The sequence below is a fragment of the Rhipicephalus microplus genome, chromosome 1 (genome assembly GCF_043290135.1).
Source record: "Rhipicephalus microplus isolate Deutch F79 chromosome 1, USDA_Rmic, whole genome shotgun sequence".
Taxonomy (NCBI): Eukaryota; Metazoa; Arthropoda; class Arachnida; order Ixodida; family Ixodidae; genus Rhipicephalus; species Rhipicephalus microplus.
The window spans coordinates 262,015,674-262,028,108 of NC_134700.1; the positions used below are offsets into that span (position 1 = coordinate 262,015,674).

General features: G+C 45.8%; 1 protein-coding gene across 3 annotated transcripts in view; it reads left to right on the plus strand.

Moving 5' to 3' along the window:
* Nucleotides 1–12,435, plus strand: part of LOC119187143 (sodium-driven chloride bicarbonate exchanger-like) — a 240,234-nt gene that overhangs the window by 80,165 nt on the left and 147,634 nt on the right. The window contains exon 1 of one of the 3 annotated variants that reach the window (XM_075894114.1): nucleotides 7,838–7,970. The exons of the other annotated variants lie outside the window; for them this stretch is intronic. The gene's annotated coding sequence lies outside the window, so the exon portion shown is untranslated. Of the gene's footprint in view, nucleotides 1–7,837; nucleotides 7,971–12,435 lie in introns of those variants that run through there. 3 annotated transcript variants of the gene reach the window in all.

The window sequence follows — 12,435 nt, forward strand, 5'->3', positions numbered from 1 at the left end:
TATACCTTTCTCATGAGGGAAAGTGGCAATATACCAGTCAAGCTTTGACAATGCTTGATTAGTGTGCTTGTTTACTCACGATGTCGATTTCCTGTGCAAAGCAACAGGTAATAAACCCGGTGTAATGGCTTAGCACCAAAGGTATCGCGCTGCTAGTCCTGTGAACGCGGTGGGTTTACGACGATGATGGCTGCTTTTTGTTGTCGTTGAAGTGTGAAAGAACCGTTCAAAATCAATCCGCTCGCGTGAGGAAATCGTGATTATTTATTATAAAACGGCGTTTCTCTCGAGCGTGGCCCAAGGCGCGCCAGGTATACGCGTTCACTGCTCGTCTGCGGCGCCCACGAGACGAAAAAGAAGAAGAAATTGGCGTTAGGCTGAGTATGCCATAAGCCACTGCAGCAGACTCTACGAGCACAAAATGAAAGCACGTCGTGCCAAATGGCTCGTCAGATTGCTACACGACATTTCTGTCTTCAATGTACCGGCACTCAGGTTTTCGTCCCCGAGTCGTCTTAGCGATAGCCTCTAAATACCTTCGGAGTTTCTTTTTTTATGCAACATGACGCCTACTTATATTTTTGCTATTGATAACTGGATATCGGGAGGGACAAGTCCTGTAAAGAAGTTGAATTCTACCTCATGCATAGCTGTCTCGACAAGTGATGATATACTAGGACGAATGCTTTGATATATAGTGGCGATACATTTATCGGCGATAAGGGGCGTCTCTGGATGTGTACGAAGGGCACGTATGACCGATAATGACTTTTCCAGGCACACCTACATCATACAAGGTCGTAGCACGACGGAAGTAATTTATCCGTTGCTGAATAGAAATTAATGTTGACCCTGCAAACCGTCCTCGCTTCCATCATGGTAATTGCGTTCACGTAACATGCACTGCATATAGGTTCGTCGGGTCAACTGCGTACATGCGGGGTGTTGAGTGATTTCGGTCGCTAACATTGACACCTTTCGCTACCGGCCATTGTGACATGCATATTGCATCAAAAAATGATCACGCTCGTGTTGCGAAATCGTTCTTCGCGGAACTATTTACAAGCTGGACGGCCTATCACGTATAGCTGTAAAAGAGAGCGTTACCGCCCCGCCGCGGTGGTCTAGTGGCTAAGGTACTCGGCTGCTGACCCGAAGGTCGCGGGTTCGATTCCCGGCTGCGGCGGCTGCATTTCCGATGGAGGCGGAAATGTTGTAGGCCCGTGTGCTCAGATTTGGGTGGACGTTAAAGAACCCCAGGCGGTCGAAATTTCCGGAGCTCTCCACTACGGCTTCTCTCATAATCATATGATGGCCTTGAAACATTAAACTCCACATATCTATCAATCAGGTCAGTGACAGACATTGTTACGTGCCCATAGAGACAATATGAATGGGGTGTCCAAGGGGCCAGTGCAATCAGTGCCCGCGTTAACAGGTGGAGCCTGAGCTGAGGTCCAAACACGGCTTTATTAATGAACGCGCAGCGTGACGTGCCTGTGGATATTGATCGCTGCTGTCACAGTGAAAAGAAAGAAAGAATACATGCGCGCTTAGTATGCGTGGCCTATTACGCCCATTCTAAAAGGAGCGCGATATACAACAGAGCGCGTGTGTTGGAAGTAGTGTATGATTTTTCTTTTGTTTTGTTTTTGTATCCATTGCCTATTCAAACGAATTCTTGCTTTTTTTTCTTTTTTCTGCTTTTTCGCATCGTCTATGTAGGCAGATCGGTGAAAAGCATTTCACATGCCTTATGTGAACTGTATAGCGGCTATCAAGGGCGCCGCCGTGCCTTCTCACTCAAGAGAGGCAATACACACACATGTATAGCGCCACTTGTCCGTGCGTCTCGTATTCGCGCCTTAAACTTCTAGTATGTTAAATCAACAAGCCCAGTCTGCCATTTTTACATCGTGTTTTTCGATAAAGCTCGGCTGCCTACGAGCGATGAGCTTCCGCCTACAAACCACAAATCGTACGCTCAGATAGCAGTTATGTCTAAATTCGGCGCCGTTCTGGAAACGTAAAACTGAGCGTTACTGTTAGGGAGAGTCGCAGCGAACTGCCTCGCGCACGCACAAGCACGATCGACTTTGTGAACTATAGACGCGCCCGACCTCACCCTGAGAATTTCATACGGTAATGTAAATGTGACGTGAACGCCAACATAATATACGAGGAGGGATCATGCGAGCGCGAAACAAATCAAGTTTATACGCTTCCACAAGATAACTTATACTTACATAGGTTGTCGCGAGATTGCAAAAGAAAATTTCCGGCGAGACACTTGACGCACTTATATACGAACTATTTGACTTTGGGACATTACGTAACAGTTTGAAATAGGCATTACACCTTCAACGGAACTCGAGCGTAGAACTGTATACATATTCTGGGCCAATGACAAAGTACCACCTGTACGTTACGTGCCACTAAAGCATTGTTAATGCTCTTGTGGGCCAGAACCCATAACAAAATATTGCAAACAGTATAATCTATATGTGTGTGTGTTGTGTTTGCTTTTATGCGATTATCAGTGTACATAAAATACTGATCGCCCAGCACATGAAGTAGTATCTCAGGTGAATTGCTATCTATCTATCTATCTATCTATCTATCTATCTATCTATCTATCTATCTATCTATCTATCTATCTATCTATCTATCTATCTATCTATCTATCTATCTATCTATCTATCTATCTATCTATCTATCTATCTATCTATCTATCTATCTATCTATCTATCTATCTATTTATCTGTCTGTCTGTCTTTCTGTCTGTCTGTCTGTCTGTCTATCTATCTATCTATCTATCTATCTATCTATCTATCTATCTATCTATCTATCTATCTATCTATCTATCTATCTATCTATGTGTCTGTCTATGTGTCTGTCTATGTGTCTGTCTGTCTGTCTGCCCGTCTGTCTTTCTGTCTGTCTGTCTGTCTGTCTGTCTGTCTGTCTGTCTGTCTGTCTGTCTGTCTGTCTGTCTGTCTGTCTGTCTGTCTGTCTGTCTGTCTATCTATCTATCTATCTATCTATCTATCTATCTATCTATCTATCTATCTATCTATCTATCTATCTATCTATCTATCTATCTATCTATCTATCTATCTATCTATCTATCTCTTTGTGAAACCTTAGAAACCAGGAAAAGGGGAAAAAATGCTGTCGCATGCCACATTTTACTGTACGCTTTTTCATACTTATTGTTTTATTTGCCTCAAGAAAAAAAGGACCAAGTTCGTACGTTTAGCTTTCACAATACAAAAGAAAAAAATCAAAACAACGTCTTAGTGCTGGGGTTCACTAAGGTGAGATTTGAAAAATTACCTCTTTGACACTATCACGGTGATAGGAGTGGTGGCGAAAACAGGAGGAAGCGAAGGGCTGCTGGGAAGCGGCTGCGAGCACGAGAGGCATCGACGAAATTTGGCTCATTCCCACGCGAAATTGGCCCGCCGCGTGCGACCGCTGCGGCGGCGAGTCACGACGCCGAAGGTCGCGTCACGTATTCGGGGTCGGAAGCTCCGGCTTCTCTGACGCTCGATAAACGCAGGCTCTGCCGCTACGCCACCCCGGCGACGTGAGAAGATAGTGTGTGTGTGCGGACGTGCGAATTCTTAAGGCGAAGGATAATTGTTCATCTGTACACCACTCCGCTAATAGCTGTGCCATGTCACTTCGAAAATTAAATTTTGTGTGCGGGAAAACCCGCGGAGGTGCGAGTAAATAAATAAATCAATAGATAAATAAATAACCGTAACCACGCGTATTTCGTAGAAGTGAGAAATGTCGGCCGAAAAGGGGATTACAAAGCAAGACTGTGGTGTGTGTGTCATATATATATATATATATATATATATATATATATATATATATATATATATATATATATATATATATATATATATATATATATATATATATATATATATATATATATATATATATATATGTGTGTGTGTGTGTGTGTGTGTGTGTGTGTGTGTGTGTGTGTGTGTGTGTGTGTGTGTGTGTGTGTGTGTAACAGATGGTCATCATACAGCATCATCAATGATGTTGCGTTTTAGATAGACAACACGCGAACTTGCTTGAAAGAGTGAAACCCCGAAGGTATACTTGTCGGCAAAAACATTTCTTTTTCCTTTTGTTTCAAGCATTGACTCAACTTGAGTAAACATCGTCATTCCCAGCTAGCGTCAGTCTAGCCGTTTTATTGTCATGCTGTACTGGTGCGTCGAGTCTAGATCACTGGCTGTCCCTGCTTCCTTTCCGCTTATCCTGGTCGCGTCAAAAGTACTTCCCGTCGCTGTCGTAAAACTGCCGATCATTGGCTCCGGTAATAGGTCTTCGTTTGCCGACGCGTTGATCGCGGCGGATCCTCTTATGCGCGTGCTTATCCGTTAACGCTTCTGTATCCGCCAGCCCACTGCTGGCATCTTTTTGCGCTCGCTTAGTTCAGTTTCTTTCTTGTTTAGTTCATTTTCGCTGGAGTTTGGCGTCCTCGCTATGATTCGACTTTCGTCGTTTCCACTGAGTGCCGTACTCTAGAAACACTCCAGGTCCTTCGGAGACGAAGCCAAAACCCGTACGAGCGTGCGCTTACATATAGCGGCCCTGGCGAAGCGCAACGGAAGCTTACAACTTAAGCTTGCGCGAGCTTACAGGCTTTCATACTTGAACACGAATCAATAAAATAACGACCCAAAAATTAATATGAAGACAAGACGAGTGCTAACTTCAAGCTAAAGTTTATACCCAGAAATCCTGACCATTTTATCAATGAACTCTGACCTCGTAAAGTACATACATTATGATCCAAGACCACCTCATACAACTAGCAAGAACACCTTACTTGATCCCGGTCTTTTAACTGCGTAGTATTTTTCCTGTTTAACGATAGTTTCTGGAGCCTGTCAGAGTGCTCTTGCGCGTGATCGTATTTTTTTGTGATCTATGCTCACGGATTAATGGGTGCGGATTTCCGAGAGTAAACGTTAGTGGGAAGTTAGCGCTCGTTTGGTGTTCTTGTTCAGTTGTGTTGACGTGACAAGAATTATGTGGCCTAAGGCTACTCATCAAGCCTATGACTTCATCTGGGGCGGAACCGGAAGGCTGTGAGTTTCGGCGAAGCTTCGGGACAGGGTGCAGTTGAGGAGTAACGTCTCATCTTCGAAGCGCTGCTTCCCACTTCGTCTTGCTGTACTGACTAGAGCCGATTGTGAATAGGCACAGCCGGAACATATGATCGAGAGAGCAGGAATCGTGCCTGCATTTAGAGCATGACTTCATCAAGACGAGTAAGTGCTCTGGGGTCGGGACGTGCCGTTTTATTCCGCTCGTTGTTCCAACGCCAACCGAAGCGCTGTTGTAAATGACACTTCACCGCGCGGCTTTGACGCGTCGCGGGTAAGCGCGATGGTTGCTCTGCAGGAAGAGAAAGGGAACGGGGTTTTCTTGGTTACTTCTCAAGTGGTTGGCGTCCGCAGGATCTAGGTACCCATCTGGAATCCGTAGTTCCTACGCGAGTTGCAAAGTTGTTTACAAGTACAAGCGCAATAAAGAAGCAGTGGACGGGGCAATCACCAGGAGCCCCGAAAGAATTTTGAGCAACACAAGCTCGGCAAAATCTGCATTTGAGCAGCTAGACCGTTGCTACAATCCCAGTAACAGAAGCAGTGGAAGGCACATGGACGAATCAAACTCATTACATACAAAATCATCACTCGCTTTATCAAGTTTACAAAAAGTATGCATTAAGCGCTATATATATAAAAAAAACTATGAAGCCCCCTAACATTATCTTGACCATAAGTGAAGGGACTACAGAGAGAGAGAGAATTATTTTAATGGGAGGCTGGAGAGTTTTGCCTAGTTTTTCACATGACAGGCTACTCCAGTTGCCGGGTGATGACAATGATATATACAACGATAAACACACAACACATACACTTACATACACGCATATCATTCACATAACACATAAAATCACTCACACGCACCACACTATTTACAACGTTTTGTTCAAGCCTGTGGTTCGTAAGAATGTCAGTAGCGCTTTTGTAGACCCTAGCGTACTGGACGTGTTCTACCATGGGCCTAAAATATTTTTCAACTCCAAGTTTGTGTCCTGTAGTATATTTAAGGCCATCTTCAGAGACTGTCTCTTTGATGCGTATTTCGTACACTCACAGAGGACATGTTTGATGTCTTCAACGACGTTACATTAGGCAGAAAATGCTGAGTCGGACAGTCCAATTTCGTTCCTGAAGTAATTCGTATATGCAACGTTTAATCGGATGCGGTGTAAAGATGTTTCATTTTGCCTGTTGAAATTTCGCGGCACCCTGAAGTCACTTGGATCGATCTGTACAAGATCGATCCAAGTGACTACAGTACACGTACTGTAGTTACGGCATTCACTAGTTACGTCATTCAGTGGTTCAACAGTGGTTACGGCAATCGGCGGCTTACCCAAAGGTTGCGGGTTCGATTCCGGCCGCGGTGGTCGTATTTTTGATTGAGGCGCAAAGTGCTACAGTAAAACTTGCAGCTGGGCGAGTTCATAATTATGCGCAAATGAAGGCAAGGGCATAGAAAAGACCATGCAGGGAAAAGCGTGAGCTTTCAACTCAATTTTATTTTTCGTCATTCTTCATATATATACTCACGAAACGTAGTCACGGGCTCACATGGCCAATACCAAATAGATTACAAAAATCCAAGCCAAAAAAAAAAAATTGAGTTCGCTATACTCCCGTGTACTTATGCCCGTGCACTTAACGTTCGGAGCTCATTCAAAAACACCAGGTCACTGCAATTTCCGTAGCCCTCCACAACAGCGTGACTCGCAATCATGTCATGATTTTTCGGCACGTAAAAGCACAGTAGTTATTATTACCCGCAGCATAGTAGAAAACGAACATTCCAAAATAATGACATTGTCGCGACCGTTTGCTTCGCTCTAGCAAAATCAGCCGTAGGTAGGTGCCAGGGATAGACGATAAGGGACTGTCTACGTAGCGCTGTAGATAAAAGATAACGTGTGTACAATGTATTGTAGTACATTGCGATCACAAATCGCGAGCGATCACAACTTCGTGTTTTACGGGAAGGCAGCTACAATGCGCCTGGATCCGTACTTTGCAAACGCGATTCTTTTTTTTTTCTTTCCCAGCGCGAGTGCAGATGCGCAGAAGTGGCAGGAATCTATCTATCTATCTAGCTATCTATCTATCTATCTATCTATCTATCTATCTATCTATCTATCTATCTATCTATCTATCTATCTATCTATCTAATCTCATTCATTGCGCGCGAATGGTTATCGGTGGGAGACGTTTGCCGATATAAGCCCTTCTCGCTGCACGCGGAACTGCAACACTCCGCCGTTGCTTCGTCAGTCACTTGTCGAAAGCAATGGCCCGTCGCTATCACGCACCGCGCCGATCATTTGAGGCCACGTTGTGTCCGCTTTATCTGACGCTTAGAGTCCTTATACGCAGGTGATAGCCGGCACCATGCAGTTTCCCAAGCGTGCTCGTTTGGAGAGCGGCGTTGCGCATGCCAGCTTATCTCGGCGCGCCTTTCGTTACGCGCCTTTCGCTCCTCGGCGAGAGAAGATAAACGCTCGGCGTCACGTCACGGCTTCCGTCGTAAGACGTTTAACCGGGGAGAGCCCTTCGAAGAAGGCGCGCCTCAATGGCTGGCCTCCCCTCACGACCTCCTCGTACTCTTGGCGTTCGACGCTGCGCCGTTGTCGACGTCCATTTCGCGTCGCGCCACAAGTCAGCTGTCACGCCGCCGCCCCTTCCCGGTCTCGCCGAGCGAGGGAGGCAGTGCAGTGCGGAAGAAGTGAAAAGGGTTTCACGTCTCGCCAGCAACGCGCCACGAGTGAAAAAGCTTCAGCCGCTTCTTCGGCCTCGCGAGGGATTACCTCGGCACCGCTGTTCGCTCGACATTTAGTGAGTACACCAATGCATATGCTTGGTTTCATTTCAGTTCATTTCATTTATTTTACCCTCAGTCGCACATAGCTTTACAGAGGGGAGTGGGGTACAAGAAAATAATAAACTATGAACAAGAGAAACATAGTGACATCAAAATGATAAAGATTACAAGACATGTAAATTTGATGTTAGGCAATACACTGGATGTATGTGTAAGTACCATCAGAAACATAGGGGAAACAGAATTCAATAATATAAATGTACAATATACACTTCACGCGTCATCACGTAAGTACTCCTGTATTGTGGAAGAAAACAAGTCATGATTTGACAGTCATGGTTTTTCTGCGACCGCCATGGCATGCCACATGAGTTCATGCCTGAGGCAAGTTCATACTGCTGATCACTACGAGACTCAGCAACAGGCAAAACAAGGACGTTTATGAGCTAGCAAGCGAGTTTTTTCTTTTCGATCACACCATATCGAGGGCAACGCTATTTATTGTGCATTTATATATTTTCACCTGCAATACACCATACTGTTCCTGTTTGTCTCGCATTTCATGCTCGTGTAGCGGTCTATGTGTGCGCAGAACGGTTGATGCTTCAGCGACATCCCCGAATGTCTCCGATCTGTTCCGTGTTTTATTTCGACTGCTAAATGATCACTATCGGCAGAACTTTCAGGCAAGTGGTTCTTTTACAAACGGCTTGTAAAGTTCAGATAGTCGTTGTACATTGTATCCGACGTCTAGAGGAAAAAAATAATAATAATAGTAGTAGTAGTTGTTGTTGTTGTAAGTGGTATTCGTCAAAATGAGACAGAAAAGATGGAGTTCTGATATGTAAAGCAAATGCGGTTTCTTGGAGTGGTACACGCCCGTAATAAAAGGAGGACGTTCAGCTGGAAAGCCGCGTATTGTGTCGATACTCTGCCTGCCGTAATACCATGTCACCTTATGGCATCAATCAAGTTGTTAAAACTGGTGTTCACACAGAACAAAAGAAAATGCGTTTAAGCCATGGTGGGATTAGACAGAGCGGGAAAGTTTAGTTTCGAACCTGCGTGGGATTTGGTCGGTTGACTCGTGTCGCGAGGAAGGGTATCTAAATATTATACGTTTATGCGCTTATGACGAAGATGAAGCGTGCGTACTAAACGAGTTTAGATAAAGGTGGATTCGCCGAGGTTCCTGTCAAGCCTGCGGCGCAGAGACTTCGCGTGATTACCGGCTATTCCTGTGTGGTTTTCTATGGGATATAGTTTACCACCTATGCCGATAATCAGCGTTGTAGAAGAGTCTGCTGAAGGACACGCTACAGGGTCATTGAGCTGTTTGTCGCGGCTCTCCTCAAGGAACAGGCGGTAGCTGTTAGCTCTATACAGCCTATGTTTACGGCAGCGATCGTCTTAACCCTGGGCGGTGTCGACTTCCTAGGCGCGTCTTTGCGCGATGCAGTGATAAGGCAGGCTGGTTTCACGGCTGTGCAGGAAGAATTCCAAGGAAGAGCTTTGCGTCGCTAGGCGTCCAAGACACAATGCAAACGCGGTGAACTTCAGAACGAAACGCTTTACTTCGACTGAGCAGTGCTTTGGTGAAAGCCAGTTCTTGCCATTTAGTGGTGAGACAGAACTAATGGCAAACCCAACAGTTTTTTTTTTTTTTTTACCGTCAAACACCGTTCCCCGAAAAGTTAGTTTAGTTCACTCTGATATTCAAATCACCTACTTACAAAGTTGGTTTATTTCTATTTCTTGCAGTGAAACAGATAGCTGGGCGAGTTGGTATGCATTAATATTATAACATTCAGCCCGCACAAAATACATAGAACCCCGCAGGTCGCGGGATCGAATCCCGGCTGCGGCGGCTGCATTTTCGATGGAGGTGAAACTGCTGTAGGCCCGTGTGCTCACATTTGGGTGCTCGTTAAAGAACCCCAGCTGGTCGAAATTCCCGAAGCCTTCCACTACGGCGTCTCTCATAATCATATGGTTGTTTTGGGATGTTAAACCTCACATATCAATAAAACGGTTGTCAGTGAGAAAAAGGTTTCCCTGTGACTTCTTGCTACAAGTGGGGGGTCGTCAATTACGCATTTCATTACCATCGCGCCAAGTTGCAGAATTCCGCCGAACTCGTATGCTATACAAGGTTAAATATTTTTTATTCATTAAAGAAATGTTACACAGCCACATACAGCCGCGAAGGTTCTGCTGCAGCTTGCTATTGTCTACGAGAGAAGTATGACCTCCAAACTCGTGCACATGGCGAATAACCACACACTTCATATCCGCCTATTGCACATCACGGAATGTCATTTTATAACCGTCATACTTAGTCGACCTTGAAAACGCCTTAGCCGCTCAGGCGATGCTGTTTCATGGTCCAATTACATACCTCTCCAAGGTTGGCGTAATATGTGACGTGTTCTAGCACTGCCCACTAGCGGCGCGGTGTTGACTTACGTGCACTGCTCGAATAGCGCCGTGCCGTGAATGTATGTTCACGAATGTGGTAGACATGGTGGCACAGCGCAAAAGCCCGACATTTACTTAGCGGCATCCCCAGCGGAAGGCCGCATTGAGAGAAAGGGAGGTAAAGGCGTTCCCGGGGGCATCTGTCACATTCCTGGCGGCTTCGTTAACCGACGAAGTTTGAGGGGCCTTGAACGTGGTGCCACCTGCTGGCAAGATCGCAAGTAACATGGCCAATGTGCTTGGCACGTCTCGTGGCTGAACATGCATCTTTTCTAGCCTCTTGCATCACATACCTCACGCGGTAAGCTCACTGTCGTATACTATATATGATTTTGGAAAAGATAGCGCGTCAGCGACGTGGAAAAAGCATTGGTCGTCTTGCTGTAGTGCTGGTATACCGTTATCTCGTGTTTGTGTGTTTTTGTTAATGTTTTTTTTCATATCTTAAATGGACAGAGTGTGTAGACAACTACACTGCATGCGCACTTCGAATATGGCGCGACGTTTAATCGACTTCTAGTCCATAACGGAGCAGCACAATGCGTAAGCTTGTCACTCTGACCACTGTTATCGTTTCCATGTCCAAATAGACGTCTCTCCCACCGCAGGCATTTTGTTCACGCAGAGCTAGGTTGATTGAAATGTCGTTCAATTAGTCGACTGCTCAATCTATCAACCGACTACTCAATCAGTCGCTGCACGTCTACCGCAGGCCCATCAATATCCGTTCGGGTGCACAAAGAAAAGTGAAGATCTTTCGCGTGAATCGAAATCCAGTTTCCTTCTCATATATCTCGTACACTCGCCCTTAAATATCGATTGAAATATGGTTGAACAATTAAGGAAAGCGGGGACGTAGTATGTCTCGGTTCTGCCGTGAGTTCACACTTCATTCGCAAGGTCTTTCAAACGCCGATTCATCTATATCGTATACATCTATCTGCTTTCCAATGATTGTCAGTCGAACGAATCGCCCTACGCCTTTCTTTTCTTTCTCTCTCTCTGCCTCCCTTCAATGCAGTGATTCATTGTAATGCGAGAGACTGGCCTTATATGTATAGCTTCGTCCGCGTCGCTGGCGTCGTCGTCCCTATAAGGTGCATGACACAACAATCCGAGTCTCGCCCGCGACTGGAGCATATCGCGGCCCTGCACCGATGATCGTCCTTGGTTTCCATGGTGAATAGCTTTGACAGGTCACGTGACGTGATCGCCTCCTGCGTTCTGTGCCGGACTCTTCTCCAGCGGTGACGTCCGCGACTGGGCCGTCGAAGGGCCCCTTGGCCGTATTGACGCGTCTCCAATGGTGGTTGCGGTCGCGTCGCCTTGGTGGCCTTCGAACCGTTTGCCGAGATAGCCTCGAATGTGTGTCGATCCGGTTTCGCCGCCCGCCTCCGTCTCCCTTCCCGGTTCTTTCTTTCCAGTGAGCTCGTTTGTTTATTTGTTTGTCTGTTCTTTTTGTTTTCCTGTTGACATTTCGAGTGAAATAATTTATTGCCTCTGTCTCCTTCTTCCGGGCCCCGATCCCAACGTATCGGCGCGTCTCTCTCCCAAACTCTTCTATTTGTTTGCCTTGCGCTGGTGCGCGTAGCTCGGAAATTCCCATTACTAGCCGATCGAAGAGGTGTATATATTTCTCCCTGAAGGGCATAGGGCTGCCATGGTTTTCTGCATGGTTCAGACGAGCAACGATATTGTTTGTGCTCAAATTGTCTTCTTTGAAATTTAAAACTTAAGTTATCGCTTTTCTTTTTTGAAAGGTAAGCTTGACGTCGTAGCGATGGCGCCTGGGTTACTGCTGGTCACACCTGTACAAACTAAAGGTCCGTTCGATTCATCTGCACCAGTCGGAACTGGTTCACGGCTGTGCACGCGAAGTTCAGGAATTGTGCAGCGTGAGTTCAACGGTGCAGGTACAGCACTACACCCGAAACGAATGACGATGTGCCGACAAGGTGCAGGCCTTATTTCTTTTCGCTTAATTTACACCGTTCAGCTAAC